At 40.3% G+C, this 14,926-nt stretch overlaps 1 long non-coding RNA gene across 2 annotated transcripts in view; it reads left to right on the forward strand.

Moving 5' to 3' along the window:
* LOC119243020 (uncharacterized) overlaps positions 1–14,926 on the forward strand; it is a 47,225-nt gene that overhangs the window by 27,689 nt on the left and 4,610 nt on the right. The window lies entirely within an intron of this gene.

Consider the following 14,926-nt stretch of genomic DNA (forward strand, 5'->3'; position numbering starts at 1 on the left):
ATATTTGGTCATGGTGTTTCCCAGAACCTCGTACCCTAGATAGTACAATAACAGGAAACAGTGGCTGAAATGACTGATAATAAAAGAACGAGAAGATTAACAAGCAATTCCCTAAAAGCAGAAAACAGTGAGGAAAGCATTGGAGTTCTTGTGATGCAATGAGTTTGTCATTTAGAAAGCACTCACCATTCCTTTAAAGCCTGTCTTGGTCAGGATCTTGGTCAGGAGCAGCTGTTCTGCAGTTTAGTGTCCAGGACCACCAACCAATTAGGGCCTGCTGTGTGTCCATGCACAAGCCATGCTCATTTCTCGTTCTCTCATGTGACCTTCTCCTGGAAGATTTTTTGCTTAATGGTGGGGTTGTAATTCTCCAGTTCACGTTGTTGTTCCCAGCTCTGGACCACAGTGACAGTGAAGGACCCTCAGCACTCACATAATAACTACGGCCATCTTTGTGAACCACCACCTCTAATAGCCACCAAGTAGCTCTTTGGGTCCAGAACAATAAAGAAACTTCAGCTTTAGCGCTTTACAGTCAGAACTTCAAGCATATTCACTTGATGCAGCTCCCAGGACAGCATAAATTCCTGTAATTCGTTCCACAGTGAGATTGGCAGGCTTCTGTGGTCTGTGGTGGGAGTACACATCATACCATAATAGAAGCCCTGGGACCAGCTAACCAGTAACCCAGACCCTGGGGAAGCAGAAAGCTTGTGCAGATGAAGGGCTGACCACGGGCTGGATACAGGGGAATGTAAAACAAGTGAGAAGGAGGAAGGGTATGTGTAGCCTCTTTCTTCAAAGTAATTCATAACCATGAGATGTGATTCGATAAAATTAAATACATATCACCAACCGTGCATAGCTACAGAATAATTGCTAATTGAACCATTCAGTTGAAAGCACTATAGAAAATAGGTCACTACTTAGTTTCCACTGTGACACTTGAGATGATGGTGGCGATGAGGATGATGATGAAAATAGATAAAACCTCACGATTCCCATATTAGTTAACTTCATTGTCGTGGCAGCTCTAAGAGGCTACTACTACTAAAATATCTAATTTGCAGACAAGGATATTTTAGCTCCTATTATAAAAGGCATGGTTTATTTCTTTACTGTCATGTATATAAATGTGTGTGTGTGCATGCCCATAACTATGACGTGAAAATCAGATTTCAAATTCTGCTTCTTGATAACAGCTTTGCGAAAATCACAGCCATTAGGCCATAAGTGAAGGAAGTTAAGTAACTTGCTCACACAACTAGCAGGCGGCTGTGCCAGAGACTGAACCTGTGTGATCTGACATCAGAGATTATGTTCTTAACCTCAGTGCTCTGTTCTCTCATTGAGTGATGAGGTTGGATGATGCTAGTTCCATGGTCATTGTGGCCAAAAGGTCCATGTAAGACTCTATGATGAAAGTGATAGTGTGTGTATTTCCCTTTTTTCCTTTAAAAAAGTTGAGATATTCATGCACTATAAAATTCTCCCTTTCAAAGTATACAAGTTCATGGTTTTTAATAAATTCACAAGTTATGCAACCATCATCAAACAACTATCTAATTCCCAAGCATATTTGCCACTCTAAAAAAGTCATCCTGAACCTATCTCCTCCAGGCCTAGGCAATCACAAATCTACTTTCTATGTCTATGGATTTGCCAAGTCTGGATAGTTCATATAAATGAAGTCGTACACTATGTGGCCTTTTACAGCAGCTCGTTTCACTTGGTAGGATGAGTTCAAGGTTTATTCATGTTGTTGCCTGTATCAATACTATATTCTTTTTTATTACTGAATAATAGTCTATTGTATGGATATATCACGTATTGTTTATCCAGTCATCCATTACGGACATTTGAGTTGTTTACACTTTGGGACGATTATGAGTAATGTTGCTGTTACTCTGCTTACATACAAATTGTTGTGTGCACATGTTTGTGACTTCCCTTGGGCTATACCTTGGAGTGGAATTGCTGAGTCATATGGTAACTCCATTTAACTTTTGAGGGGAGGGTGATATTCCAATATGATCAAATTCACTTTTTGCAAATGAATTATACACAAACTTTGATAAATTAGAAGTATTTTGAAATTACTTGCTAAACTCTACACAAGCACTTACAGTGGACTGGTTACGAGAAGGGAAGGCCATGGAAGATCAGAACACTCAAGGAAAAGTGTTTGTAGGATGCCTGCTAATTTCTCAGCCCAAGAGTTAGCACAGAGATCCAACAGAACTGAACAGAAAGAGCTACCTGTTCTGTTCTCCATGGAATACCACGGAGGTGAAAATATCTGGGCTGACTTCTTGTTAGTCAGCTTTGTTAAAAAACACTGGATTCTATACCCCCCCAAGGTATCATGCTTGCTACTTACTGCCTTTATTTAAAATGAAAAAAAAAAAAAAAAAAAAAAGGGACAAAGGGATTGTAGGAATTCTGAGTTTGTCTACTTCAAGCATGGTTTTTCCCATTGTTGGTGTCCAAAGGTAATTTCCTTTCCCTCGGCTGTGTGGGTATTATCTGGTTGGAACTTTTATAATAAAAATGTAATAGTGGGTCCATCTATCCTTACACAGATGGTATGAATGATTATCTTTCCAAAACAATCGCAAATGATTCCATCAAATGAACAATCTCAGCTTGGAGGGAGGGGGCGTGGCGGCTGATGAACTCATGTTGCTGATGGGGACAATCACTCTTTCTATGGCTCCCTCCTTGATTTTTCTTTATATAGGGTCAGTTCTCAAGTGGATAAACTCCTGAATCCTTGGTATAATTATCCCACTAGGATGAGAGAGTCGAATTCACCTATTGTCAGATTATTTGTTTTCAGCAAACTCTGCTGCTACCAAAAATTTGCATCATGTGATCTGAGAGAAGAGAAGATTCCTTCTGCAATATGTTTTCCTTATTAGCTGTCTGCCAGGGCTATTACAGGGAGAGAAAACGGAAAACTTCAGTCTGTGACCATATGTCCAATGTATGTCCCTCTCTTTGGTTCCCAGGGAATATTCTCTTTTTAATTTCCAAACTGGGTGAGTTTGGTTAATTTTATTTTCTTGACTGTCAGTGCCATAGTTTATTTATTTATTTATTTATTTATTTAATTTTAAAGTATCTATTTACTTTTTTATAATAAATTTTATTTTTATATTCCCCATACAATTGCAACCCCCCCCATTGGGGGGTGGGGTCGGAGGGGAGGGATTGGGGTCATAGTTTATTAATTCACAAATTCTTGTGCAGTACCTGCTTTGAAAATGAAACACTGTATGGATAATGGCTGCGATTTGGGGTTTGGTGTCAGGGGGAACAGAATTTGAACCTGATTGCCACTTCATAGTTATGCGCACACACATGTATACACTAGCAGCAAAGAAAGAAAGTGGGCCTTTGAAAATAGGAGATAAATACATACCCTATACATACATATATTTTAGCCTCTCCAAGCCTGCACTAAATGAAACAATGTACATTAAACTCCCCTAACGATATGACACATTATAAAAGCTCCATCCATGAGTGATAGTCTTTTTATTATCTGATCACTGTGTGATAAGAGCTGTAACAATGAATTGGATGAGCTGAGGTAACACAGAGAAGGAATCTACCAACCAGTTTCCTTCATTTTCTAATTTCTTTGGTGCCTTCTCTTCATTTCTTCTCCTGGTGAAAAGCTTTTGTGCCTACTCAACTGCAGATGCTGGCCTAAGTTTTGTCACTGTTCTTGAACATTATCTGCTCTGATTTTAACAGCTCTCCAGCTCCACAATTAGCACCCCCAATTTGCCCAGCAGTGATGAGAATGAAACCCCAGCTGTTGAAGTCTGTATTCACTCTGGGACTGTTCTCGGTGTTCATGAAGAGCCCCTTGGCCTGTCCCTTCTGGCATCAACCGTCATCAGCTGTGTGGCTCTCACCATCTCCCACTGCAGGCCCCAGTGCCGGTGGCACTGGCTCTGTGGGGTGGAGCCCGCATGAACTCATGGTCTGTAGCAGAGCTGTAGTCGTGGTTCATCTGATTGATTTGCTCTTGAGCACTAGAAAGCTCAACTAGCTCACAGCTCTTTATGGCATCTGGCACATGCAGCAAATTCCTTCCAGCTCAGCTCGTGGAGCTGGGCTCTGTCCTGCCTTAAAACCAGCCCCGGCTCCTCAATTACCTTCTGTCCTTATTCATGCCCTGCCAATTCCTCTTTGCTGGAATCTGGATGAGGCTGCTGCATATGCCAAGGCTGAGAATCATTGTAAGGATGTATGGGCCTCCTCCTTGTAAAAATGGCACTTGGAACTTGACTGATGGAGGCCTCATTCTGCTATTGCTCATTCAGGTGAGAGGAAGAAGATGGAAATCTTGAGAAGAAATCTTCCTATAGGTCTGATATGACTTCAGGTGGGCCAGTGTCCCAATCAAAAGACTACGGGATACAGTTTCAAAGAAAGGCCATTCTTGGTGTGTCCGTTGGGAAAGTGCAGTCACTAGGGCCACGCCATCTTGCTTCTTGTGATCATCTCACCCAGAAGGGGCATTTTCTCTCTTTCAGTCCAAAACCCGGAGAGCTGTGCTCCTTGGGAGTCACTCTCATGGACCACTGCCTCCCTTTCTCTATAGTAGAAGGAATCACCACAGTAGAACACAGTGAGAAATAAACTGTGAAACTGAAGAGGCAGGAGGTAGGTGGAAATGTTTACCTCGGGCCTGGAGAAGTTCTGCAGGAGGCGTTTCTGAGTTTGCCCAGCTTATTTCTTTAATCCCTCGTTTCTCTGTGGTTTTACTGCATACTTGCTGGGACATGTCACACACAACAAAGAGCCTTATAACTAGCAAAGTCTTTGGCCTCACAGAAAGAGGGAAAACTCCCTGAAAATAATCTCTAAAGGGTTGGCCAGGAGCAGGAAGTGGGTGTCAAAGGTCACGTGTGGGAGTAATTCCTCTTGCTCACACTTAGACTGTCTTCTCCCTTGCCTCTCCTCTTTATAACAGGAGAGGCTCTCTTTCCTTACACTCTGAGGTCAACTCATTCAGACAAGTACTGTCCCTGTAGTAAGGGATAAATTACTCATCAAAATATGCATTCTTGTTTCTCCATCCGTAACTCATCATACAAACAAGTTTCTGAACATTTGAGCCATAGCAGGACAGGAGTGGGAAAGAGTAACATCCAGAAAAAGTGATCCCTATACATTCCACAGGCACACCTCTCAAAAGCAACACTCTCTTGACTCCCCTTGTTCAGAGCCACTCCACTGACAATCAACCCAGAGCCCCAGTTCTGCTTAAAAATGGAAATGACTTATATGACATCATAGGTATTGTAACTGGATCATCGACAGAACGACTGATAAATTTTCAAGTAAGTGGAACCCCTTGTATATGCACAAAGATGCAGAGTTAGATATTAAAAGGGAAGTTAAATACACACACCAAATTTTCTTGTTTAAAATTTCTTTACAAGGGATTTAGTCTTTATTCTGTCACCAGTGGTAAAATGTTTAACAGGATGCAGTGAACAATTAATAAATGTGAGCACTTCTCATCAGCAGCATTATGATGATGATTGTAGAGGTATCAGATTATTTCCTGAGAAAGAAGGCAGTGAGTATCAGAGGATCAGAGCATAGAGGAAGAGGCATAGCACATGGTGGAATCAAAGGGCTCATGAGGAGAAAACTGTAGAAGGAAGGGGACCTTACACCAGCCCAACCCTTCTGCCTCCCGCAGGAGATACAACTGGGACAGAAGCATTGGGAGCATCTTCACCACCCTCAATTTAACCTCCATGAACCACACATTTCTCAAGCAATCAAAAAAGCTGTCCATGAACATGGACAAACACATGCATTCTGGAGTCAGACTGTCTGAGTTCAAATCCTTGCTTTGTGATTTAGCAACTGTGTGACTTGGGAAAATTTCCTAAGCATTCTGCACCTCCATTTTCCCATATAAAATGAGAATAATAATTATAGTAGCTTACCTGAGAAGGCAGGTGGGAGAGTTAAATTGAATAACTTATAAATTAGGTTGAATGTAAAAGAAGTGTCTACGCAGCCATTGCTTCCATGTTGTAAGTGCTCTCATCATTATAATCAGTATTATTATTAGTAGACTAGGCAATTAGTGTTAGGCAATAAAGCATAAACCCTGCTCACAATCTAGTAGGGGGAAGACAGTTGTGATAAGTGCAGTGGCGGCACAGATGAGGGTGAGGCAGGAACTGCATTCTGGAAGGGGCAATATCTAAGTTGAGTTTTTAAACTAGGAAAAGGTAAACAGGCACAGGCGTTCTAGAAAGAGAAAACTGTTCAAAAACAAGGAGGCATGACATGGCATTGTGCACCTGCAAGTGTTAGCAGTTAAAGATGGCAGGAGAACAGGATGGGAGGGAGATAGACCAGAGGGGTACATAGTGCCTTAAATGCCAAGTGAAAACCCAAATCATGTGCTGAACAAAGACAGACACAATTGTGGATATAAAGAAGCAAGTGATGGGTTAAGACAGATCCTTATTACATGGTCTCTTGTATAGAACAAAACAAAGGATCAGATAAAACCCTAGAAATCTGACTGCACAATTGAGGCTACAAGAGAGCATGGGGGGGGGAGGGGAATAAAAGTGGACAAAGCCCAATGGGTTGTGATGGGGGCCTGTGGGTGTGGGGTGGTGACATACATCTGAAGAGGCGTGAACCTCTGACTCATACACAGTGCTATAAACCAATGTTACTGCAATAAAGATATAATAGTAAAAAAAATCACAGAAATATAGAAGGTGGTTTGAATCAGGAAGCTGAAATAATTGGCAGGTCCACCAGTTAGAAAACTGTTTTGGCAATTCAGAGAAGAGAGAATGAATGGATAAGATAAAGTGTTGTGAAAAGAGTAAAAAATGTTAAGTAAAATAAGTGTTTTGATTTGGAAAATGACTAATGGAGACTGTAAAGGGAAAGGAGTAGTTAGGAGAGACCTTTCAGGTTAGGCTACCTAAGCAGGGAGTGGTGCACTTTGAGAGATGAAATAAGACAATCTGGGGTGGGAATGGAGAGAGCACTTGTTCAAATCTGAACCCATCTTGTCTGTTCAGTTTACTTTAGAAAAAGTAAAAACAATCAAGAGGAAACATTTTAAATGTAGTCAATTTAATTTAGCAAAAACTGAATATCTATACTCCATCAGTAGATGGTGCACACATATAGTGATACTGTGGTGGATGCAAACAACCTCCCTTGGGACTGCAATGAGACTGGCCTCTGCACATTGCTGGTAGGAGAAGAATTGGTACAACCCTTTGGAAATTAATTGCACAATATCACTGAGTCATTTTGGAAGATCTTACTCTTAGCAGAAAGCCCAACCCAACCAATAAACAAAAACCCTACAATTTTACAAGACAAGGATTCCAGGAGAGATTTAAGGGCTAGTTAATTTAGCGGTTCAATGTGTCATAAGGACTGAGTTTCTTTCTGCCTTTCTGCTTTGCCATCTGCAAATCACCTAGATTTCCTCATTGTCACAAAATGACTGCTGCAGCTCCGACATCACACCTTCAGCCATAAATAACCAGTAACAGAAAAGACAAAAACAAGTATCTCTTTCATGAATTTATTTTTAAAATCTTAGAAGCCATTCCTGGAAATCACCCCAGCAGACTTTCCTGTACCTATATAAATAAAGCTATATAATATATTCATACTCAGGATGGAGCTAGAAGGAATTATGCTCAGTGAAATAAGCCAGAAGGAAAAAGAAAAATATTGGATGGTTTCACTTATAACAGGAATATAGGGGAACCCAATAAGACATCAGTGTAAAAAAAAAAAAAAAACAGTACAAAACACAACAAAGCAAAAACAGACAATTGTAAACCAGAGCCATCCTGCAGGGGAGGAGGAAGGAGAGGGATCAGAGGGAGAGAGGGAGGAGCACAGAGGACTGTGGTGATGGTGCACGGGTGTCTTGGGGAAGGAAATTCTATGGAGACTCAATCTGAGGGGGTGGGGGGAAGCAAATACTGTTTAAAATTTAAAAAATAATAAAAACAAATAAAAATAATAAAAATGAAAATGAAAAAATATATTCAGATTCATTGGGTTAAAAACTATCCTTATACTGGTTATTGTTTTAGGTTGGGTTTTTACCTGTGAGAGAAAAAGGTTTTCTTTTTTTCTTTCTTTTTTTTTTCTGATTCTTCTAAGCCTTCTAGATATTTTTGGCACATTTGTTTTCCTTGATTTCTTTGGGGAAAGGAGTCAACTAATCCAGCTTTTCATGCCTGAGGTCCAGAAGACATCCACCTGGGAAAGGCCACTGAACTTTAATTAGCCTTTCCTGTCTCCTTACACTGCAGTCTTCCTCCTGTGCATGACCCTGTTGTCAACTGTCATCCTGAAATGTTTATAAATAAAACGTGGAAAAAAGTATGAGGTCACAGCGCAGGATAGGCCTTAAGCCACATCTTTAGGACTGTTGCCATAGCAGAAATGTATCCAGGATCAAAAACACTCTTGAATCACAAGACACCTATAAAGTCCATAGCTGCACAGCAGCTGGCCCATGGAATGCATACATTACATCATGTGGGGACCACCTCAGGCAGAAGTCACCCCAAAGAGAAGCTTCTCTCTTGGGTGAGGACCTTATAGTCTATGACTCCTGACTTGTCTTAAGGAAGAACCAGGGGCAGAGAGGAGAGAGATTCAGTTCAGAGATTCAATTCAGAGATTCAGATTCAGATTCAGAGAAAAGTCAATGAGTCAGCAGAAATGTAAAGATGTATTATTCATAATATTTCTTTTTTAATAATAGGAAGTTAATGCTTCAGTATAAGAGGGGGCTGTTGATAGTCTTTTTACCCCTGCCTCACAGTTACTGAATGCAATTTGGTAGCACTGGACTGGCTTTTGAGGGAAGGGAGGGTGCTCCAGGAAAGAGGGAATGGGTTGTTGTGTTGTTGGGTTGTTGTGACTTTTCATGCCCTGCCCTCTGTGGCTCCTCTCTGTGGGTTTGAGTGTGTGCTGGCTAAAAAGATACCTGGTGTGAAAGCTGTGGTCCTGGCTCCCTTTTGGATGACAACTTTGATAATCTAGTGAGAGCTAGACCTTCTCTCCAGAAAAACACCCAACTGTATATATGAACACAATGTTATTTATTTTTTGAGGAAATCGAGAGCACCCCCTGATACCCACAAATTGGGATGTCCATGGAACCCCTGGTTGAAATTCCTTTTCCTAGAAAGGGGTTTGAGGGTGAGACCCTCAGCTGAAAAAGCAGTGTACAAGTTGGTAAAGATTTGCTCGTGGGTCAAAGCATAGTTAAATGGAAACTTTAGGTTCCTGCCTGTGGAATCCACCCCACTTCATCCCTTCACCCCCAAACTAAACTCAACCCTAGACATTGTGGTATCTTCCCATTCTAACTATAGGTCAGAATGTACACAAGTTGCTTAATTATTCTATTGCGACTAAAATCTACCCACTATTTCTATATCTAGATGTGCAATATTTTCCATATCTCATCGATTCTAAGTCACATCATTTTCTACATCCTCACAATTGGCATAAGTCTTAAAACAGATAAATTAATCCATAAGGACAGTAGGAAAGGTTAACAGAGCTTTCTCCATTAGATAAAACAAGCAGGACAACGAGTCAGTATACAGAAGATGTGAACCACAAGATTAACAAGTTTACTCTCTTCGGTCCATAGAACAATGGCTGTGGAACACATTCTTTTCAAATATACATGTAATACTAAAATTTACCAAATGCGGGATGAAAAAAAAAGCAAGTTTAAACAAGCTTCATAATATCAAACACAAAGTGTATTTTCTGGCCACAGTGGAATGAAGCTAGCAATTGGAAAAAGAAACATAATCAGAAAATCGCCATAGTTTTAGAAACCAAACACCTCACTTATGAATAATCCATGTATAAAAACGAGTCACATCCAAACAACACCGTTTCTTCTCACCTTCAAGGCTCCCCACAATCCGAATCCTCCCTACCCACTCCAACTCCATGTTCAGAATTTTTTATATGCTAGCAATGGAACATGCAGAACACTACAGTAGTAGTAAGCTTTGTTCTATGATATTAAGGGAAAGACCGCTTCATCGGAGCTCTAGGAGGTCAGCAGAATTCCTTTTAGGGATACATGCCTGTGCTGGGAAAGCCTTTCAATGGACTGTTAGACAAAGCTGGGACATGGGTGTGAAGTAGAAACAGTGGAGACAGGTTTTACTTTGCAGGTAGTTGTTCCACATAATGAAATGACAGGCACTTTTCTGCCTACCCCTTACCCCCCCCCTTCCTGTATACAGAGATGAGAGTTGTGAAAGAAAGGATTGCAAAGGAAGAGGTGGGAGAAAAAGCTGAAAAAAGGAGGTAGTGTGATCTGTAAAACTGGGGTGGCTGGTGAGGAACTGAGAGGAGACCTCTGGGATGGAAGATGCAGAAAAAATTGCTTAGAAAGGAAATATTCAGCAACCATTACTTTTGTGCATTTTTTGTTTCTTGTTACTTTGTTGTCCAAAGGCAAGTCTTTCCAGGGTTTGTGGCCAGTGTTTAAGAAGTTTTGATTTTTAAATGGTGAGCTCCAACAACTGTGGAAATACTTCATAGCTATATTTTATGTGACATTTCTTCTTAAACCCAGCCATAACTTTGCTTTAAAATGCAGTTGCTTTTTACACAGGTATTGGATAATTCGTGGTTTTTTTAAAAATTGCTTTTTTTTTTTTGGCAAGCAAATTGAGAGCTATTCTGTCAACATTTCAATGGCAACGTGGTCTTTATGTTCACAACTGAGATAATGTGTATGTCAAATAAGAGTCTGAGGTTTCATCAAAACTGGCATTCATGTAAATATCTAGGTTATCCTGATAATTAATGTCACTTCTAACCTCTATTCAATGTCATCATAATTGTCAGGCTCCAAGGCAAACAAAAAAAATTACCGTATCAAAATACAGTTAAGTTACTGTTTGACAGAGTCAACTATTATTTACTTCCAAAAACATTATGTAAAAACAAAAGAAGAAGGGATTTATCATGCTGTTACCACTGTGGCCTGAGTTCGATCCCCAGCCAGGAAAGTGACCCACATGGCATAGCAGACCTCCCCTGTCTCACCCGCTGCTCCCCTTGGCAGTGTATTTCAAAAGATCAGCCTGGTCTGTTTCCCACTCTGTCTCTGGTGAATCCTCTCACCCCGCCCCCATAACTCTGGCCTACACCCCAGTTCTTTTATGCATAAATATATATATATATATATATATTAAAAAAAAAAAAAAAAAGAAGTACTGGGCCTCCCTGGTGGCGCAAGGGGTTAAGCACCGCACTATGAAGCAATCCGCAGCCTCTGCAGCACGAGTTTGATCCCTGGCCGGCCGGCGAGTGTCCCATATGACACAGCAGACCTCTCCTGTCTCACCCGCTGCTCCCCTCAGCAGTGTACTTCGGGTCAATCTGCCTGTTCTGTTCCCCACTCTGTCTCTGGTGAATCCTCTCATCCCCCACACCTCTGGCCTTTACCCCAGCTCTTGTATGCATAAATAAATAATTCTTAAAAAAAAAAGAAGTACTAGTATATATTCTTAGGCATCAAAGGTGAGCGAGAATGGACACACAGACCTGGAGACTGGGGACTAAAAATGGAAGCAGCCCTTACTTCCCCGCCCCCCGTTCTGATAAACTCATTATTTTATTTTCTTACACTGTTGTTCATTTTTGTACAACATTTGATTTCTCCTCTCATATATAATTCCCATAATTCTCCCACCACCATAGCATGCGCAATGAAATAAGTCAGAAGGAAAAAGAAAAATATTAGATGGTCTCACTTATAGGGGGGTTTTAGGGGAACAGAATGAAGGATCAGGAAAAAAGCAGAATTTTAGGCAAACAATGGATCTGAGGCACACATGGGGGAGAGGGCACGGAGAGGGTTAAAGAGGGAAGAACACAAGGGACTGTGGTGGTGGAAGTAGCCCTTCTCCTGCCCTTGTGACCAGGCTTGGGTCAGGCACTTTATTTTTCTGTTTCAATTCCAAGTTTTGTCCTAATAATGAGGCAACTTTTTTGATGACTCAAAGAAAGTGATAATATCTTTTTGGAGTCCTTTCTCTTTCTGGAAACTGCTCCCCCCCGAAACCCCCCAACGGTAACTAATAAGCTCCTGGCAGTTACTCTCTTTCTTAATGTTTATTACACTTGAGTAATGCTCAGAGATTTTTTTAAAGAAAAAGATTGCAACCTCATGGCTAAGCTAAATGAGATGTACTAATAAAGTTCTGTGAACATGTACTAAAATAAAACTTGCCGTAAATTTCCCCAAATAGTAACAGCTAATCTTCGCTGGATCCTTTTTCCTGTGCCAAGGACTGCACCAAGCTCTCTAAGTGCACATTTATCCTTGTGATTTTAGCATGAATGCAATTATATCATTAAAATTCAATTTAACAATATGAATTGCTCTGTAAAGTTGACTTGTTCACTTGGAAATAAGCTTCAGAGGGTGGTGTTATGGAAGTGTGCATTAAATGAGCACCTACTCCAATATCACTGGAGTGAGAAAGAGAAACATTCCTCCTTGTGTGGGTTTGGCTCAGGGAGGTTGGGATCCCGCTATGAAATGGCCAAATAAAATCTTGAATTTCTCAAAGAAATTGTGGAAAGTCAAGGTTTCTTAAACTTCAGTTGGAGAAACAAAGTCTATGCAGTTACTGGGCATTCTGTAATATTCTTTTTTTTTTTTTTTTTTTTTTTTTTTTTTTTTAATATTAAATTATTATCCCCTATACAATTGCAAACGCCCAATTCTGACCCAAACCTTTGCTCCCAAAAGTGTCTCTGGTTCATAGTTTTTGTTGACTTTGATTTTCACTTTCTTATATTCATTTTCCTGGTCCTTATTTAAGTTTTCTAGATTCCTGCTATGAGTGAGACCATCCGGTATTTTTCTTTTTCTTTTGGCTTATTTCACTGAGCATGATCCCTTCCAGCGCCATCCATGTTGTGCAAATTGCAGTTTATCTTTTTTGAATGCTGAGTAATATTCCATGGTATATATGTACCACATCTTCTTGATCCAGTCATCTATTTTGGGCATTTGGGTTGTTTCCAAAGCTTAGCTATTGTAAACAGTGCTGCTATAAACTAGTGCAGGTGCTCTTTGGATCAGGAAATGCAAATCAAAACTACCATGAGATACCATTCACACCAGTGAGAATGCACATATTAAAAAACTAGCAACAACAAATGTTGGCGAGGATGTGGAGAAAAAGAACTCTTGTGCACTGTTGGTGGGAGTGCAAACTGGTCCAACCACTATGGAGAGCTGTGTGGAGATTTCTGGACCTACTAAACATAGAGCTTCCATATGATCCAGCAATTCCACTCCTAGGCATTCTGTAATATTCTGCCTCGTGCTGCAATTTAACCTTTGACGTAGCTATCCACCTTTTATGTAGAATTACTTTACACAATTTTAAAATAAAGCAAGAAGGCATTTGAAACTTAAATATATATTATATAATTCAATATATATTAAATTAATATGTGTGTATACACATACACACACATATAGATACTTATTTTGGAATGTGAAGCTCACAACTGCTTGTCAACTTTCGAAGGTCTTGTGTTTACAAATATTTTCTGTAATTCCGAGGAGCAAAAAGGGTGGTTATCACTGACAGCAGGATGGCAGGTGTATCCAACATGTGCCCCCCAGGAAGTTACCTTCTGATTCCACGGAACCCTACTTTTCCAAAGAATGGATCATACTCACTATTCTTTGTTTTGTTCTCAAGACACACTATTATAATGGTTAGTTTTTAATACACATTAAATGAAAGCACAATTACAAAATGTTACTTTTATGTTGGCCATCATATATAGGAATAGGAAAGGTCTTTGCACTTGAGTCACATTTTTTACATTATTATGTCTTTCGTTAGGTCTTTTCTATTTTCCCTCCCTCGTCTCCTCTCTATTCAGGAATTGGACTTTTCTATTCTCTTTTTGAGGGAGACCAGAAAACAAAAAAAACAGATTCACTTTCTGGTTTGTGTCTCCAGAGCAGCCCGAATGGAGAGGCAGAGAGAAACATTTGAGAACAACTATATTGTCAACACGTGCAGCATACACAGAGGCACAAGAAATAGTTTGTTTAAACAAAGAAATGAACAATCCATGGGTAGGAAAAGCCTTTGAGAAGCTAGAAAACAGCAATTGTGGGTGAGCACTGTTTGGGGTGCCGTGAAGACCATAGTGTGTGAGCTCTGAGAGTGGGGCCCTTTGTCTCTTTTCCATGGCAGACATGCACGGAGGCAGCAAGTCACAGGAGGAAATGGTTACATGGTGGGTTTAGGCCAACAGGGACATAGGAACCTAGGCAAGACCTTGATGGTTTGAGTTCTTGCTCCGGGGTGGTATCCTTCCTATGCCCTTGAGCATGGCACAGAAGCAGTGCCAGGAAATCCCTTGTTAAGAATCTAGGCAAGTAAGAAAGAGAGACCACCCTCAAAAGCAACATTCATGGAGAGAGAACTGGGGACCATATAAGGTGATAGGGTCCTAGATATTAGACAGTATTAAGTCCTAGATGAATAGACAGTATCAAGAGTAGAGGACATGGCCCCATATGCATTGGCACCAACAACTCAGATACAATCCAAAATAAGGGACACAGTACTTTGAAGGAGATAAATAGATATTACTCTGTATCTCATAATATATAGATTGATATGTCTTCTTGAGAAACTGACCCTTTCACCATAATGAAATAACATCTTTATTCCTTGTAATAGTCTTTGCCCTGAAATCTACTTTGTCTTTAGATAAGTAAATTCCAGCTTTCTTTTGCTAATTATTAGCATGTATATTACTCTCCACAATTTTACTATGATCCTCTTTGCATATT

The sequence above is a fragment of the Talpa occidentalis genome, unplaced genomic scaffold (assembly GCF_014898055.3).
Source record: "Talpa occidentalis isolate TD23 unplaced genomic scaffold, MPIMG_talOcc4v2.1 talOcc4.13, whole genome shotgun sequence".
NCBI classification, from domain to species: Eukaryota; Metazoa; Chordata; class Mammalia; order Eulipotyphla; family Talpidae; genus Talpa; species Talpa occidentalis.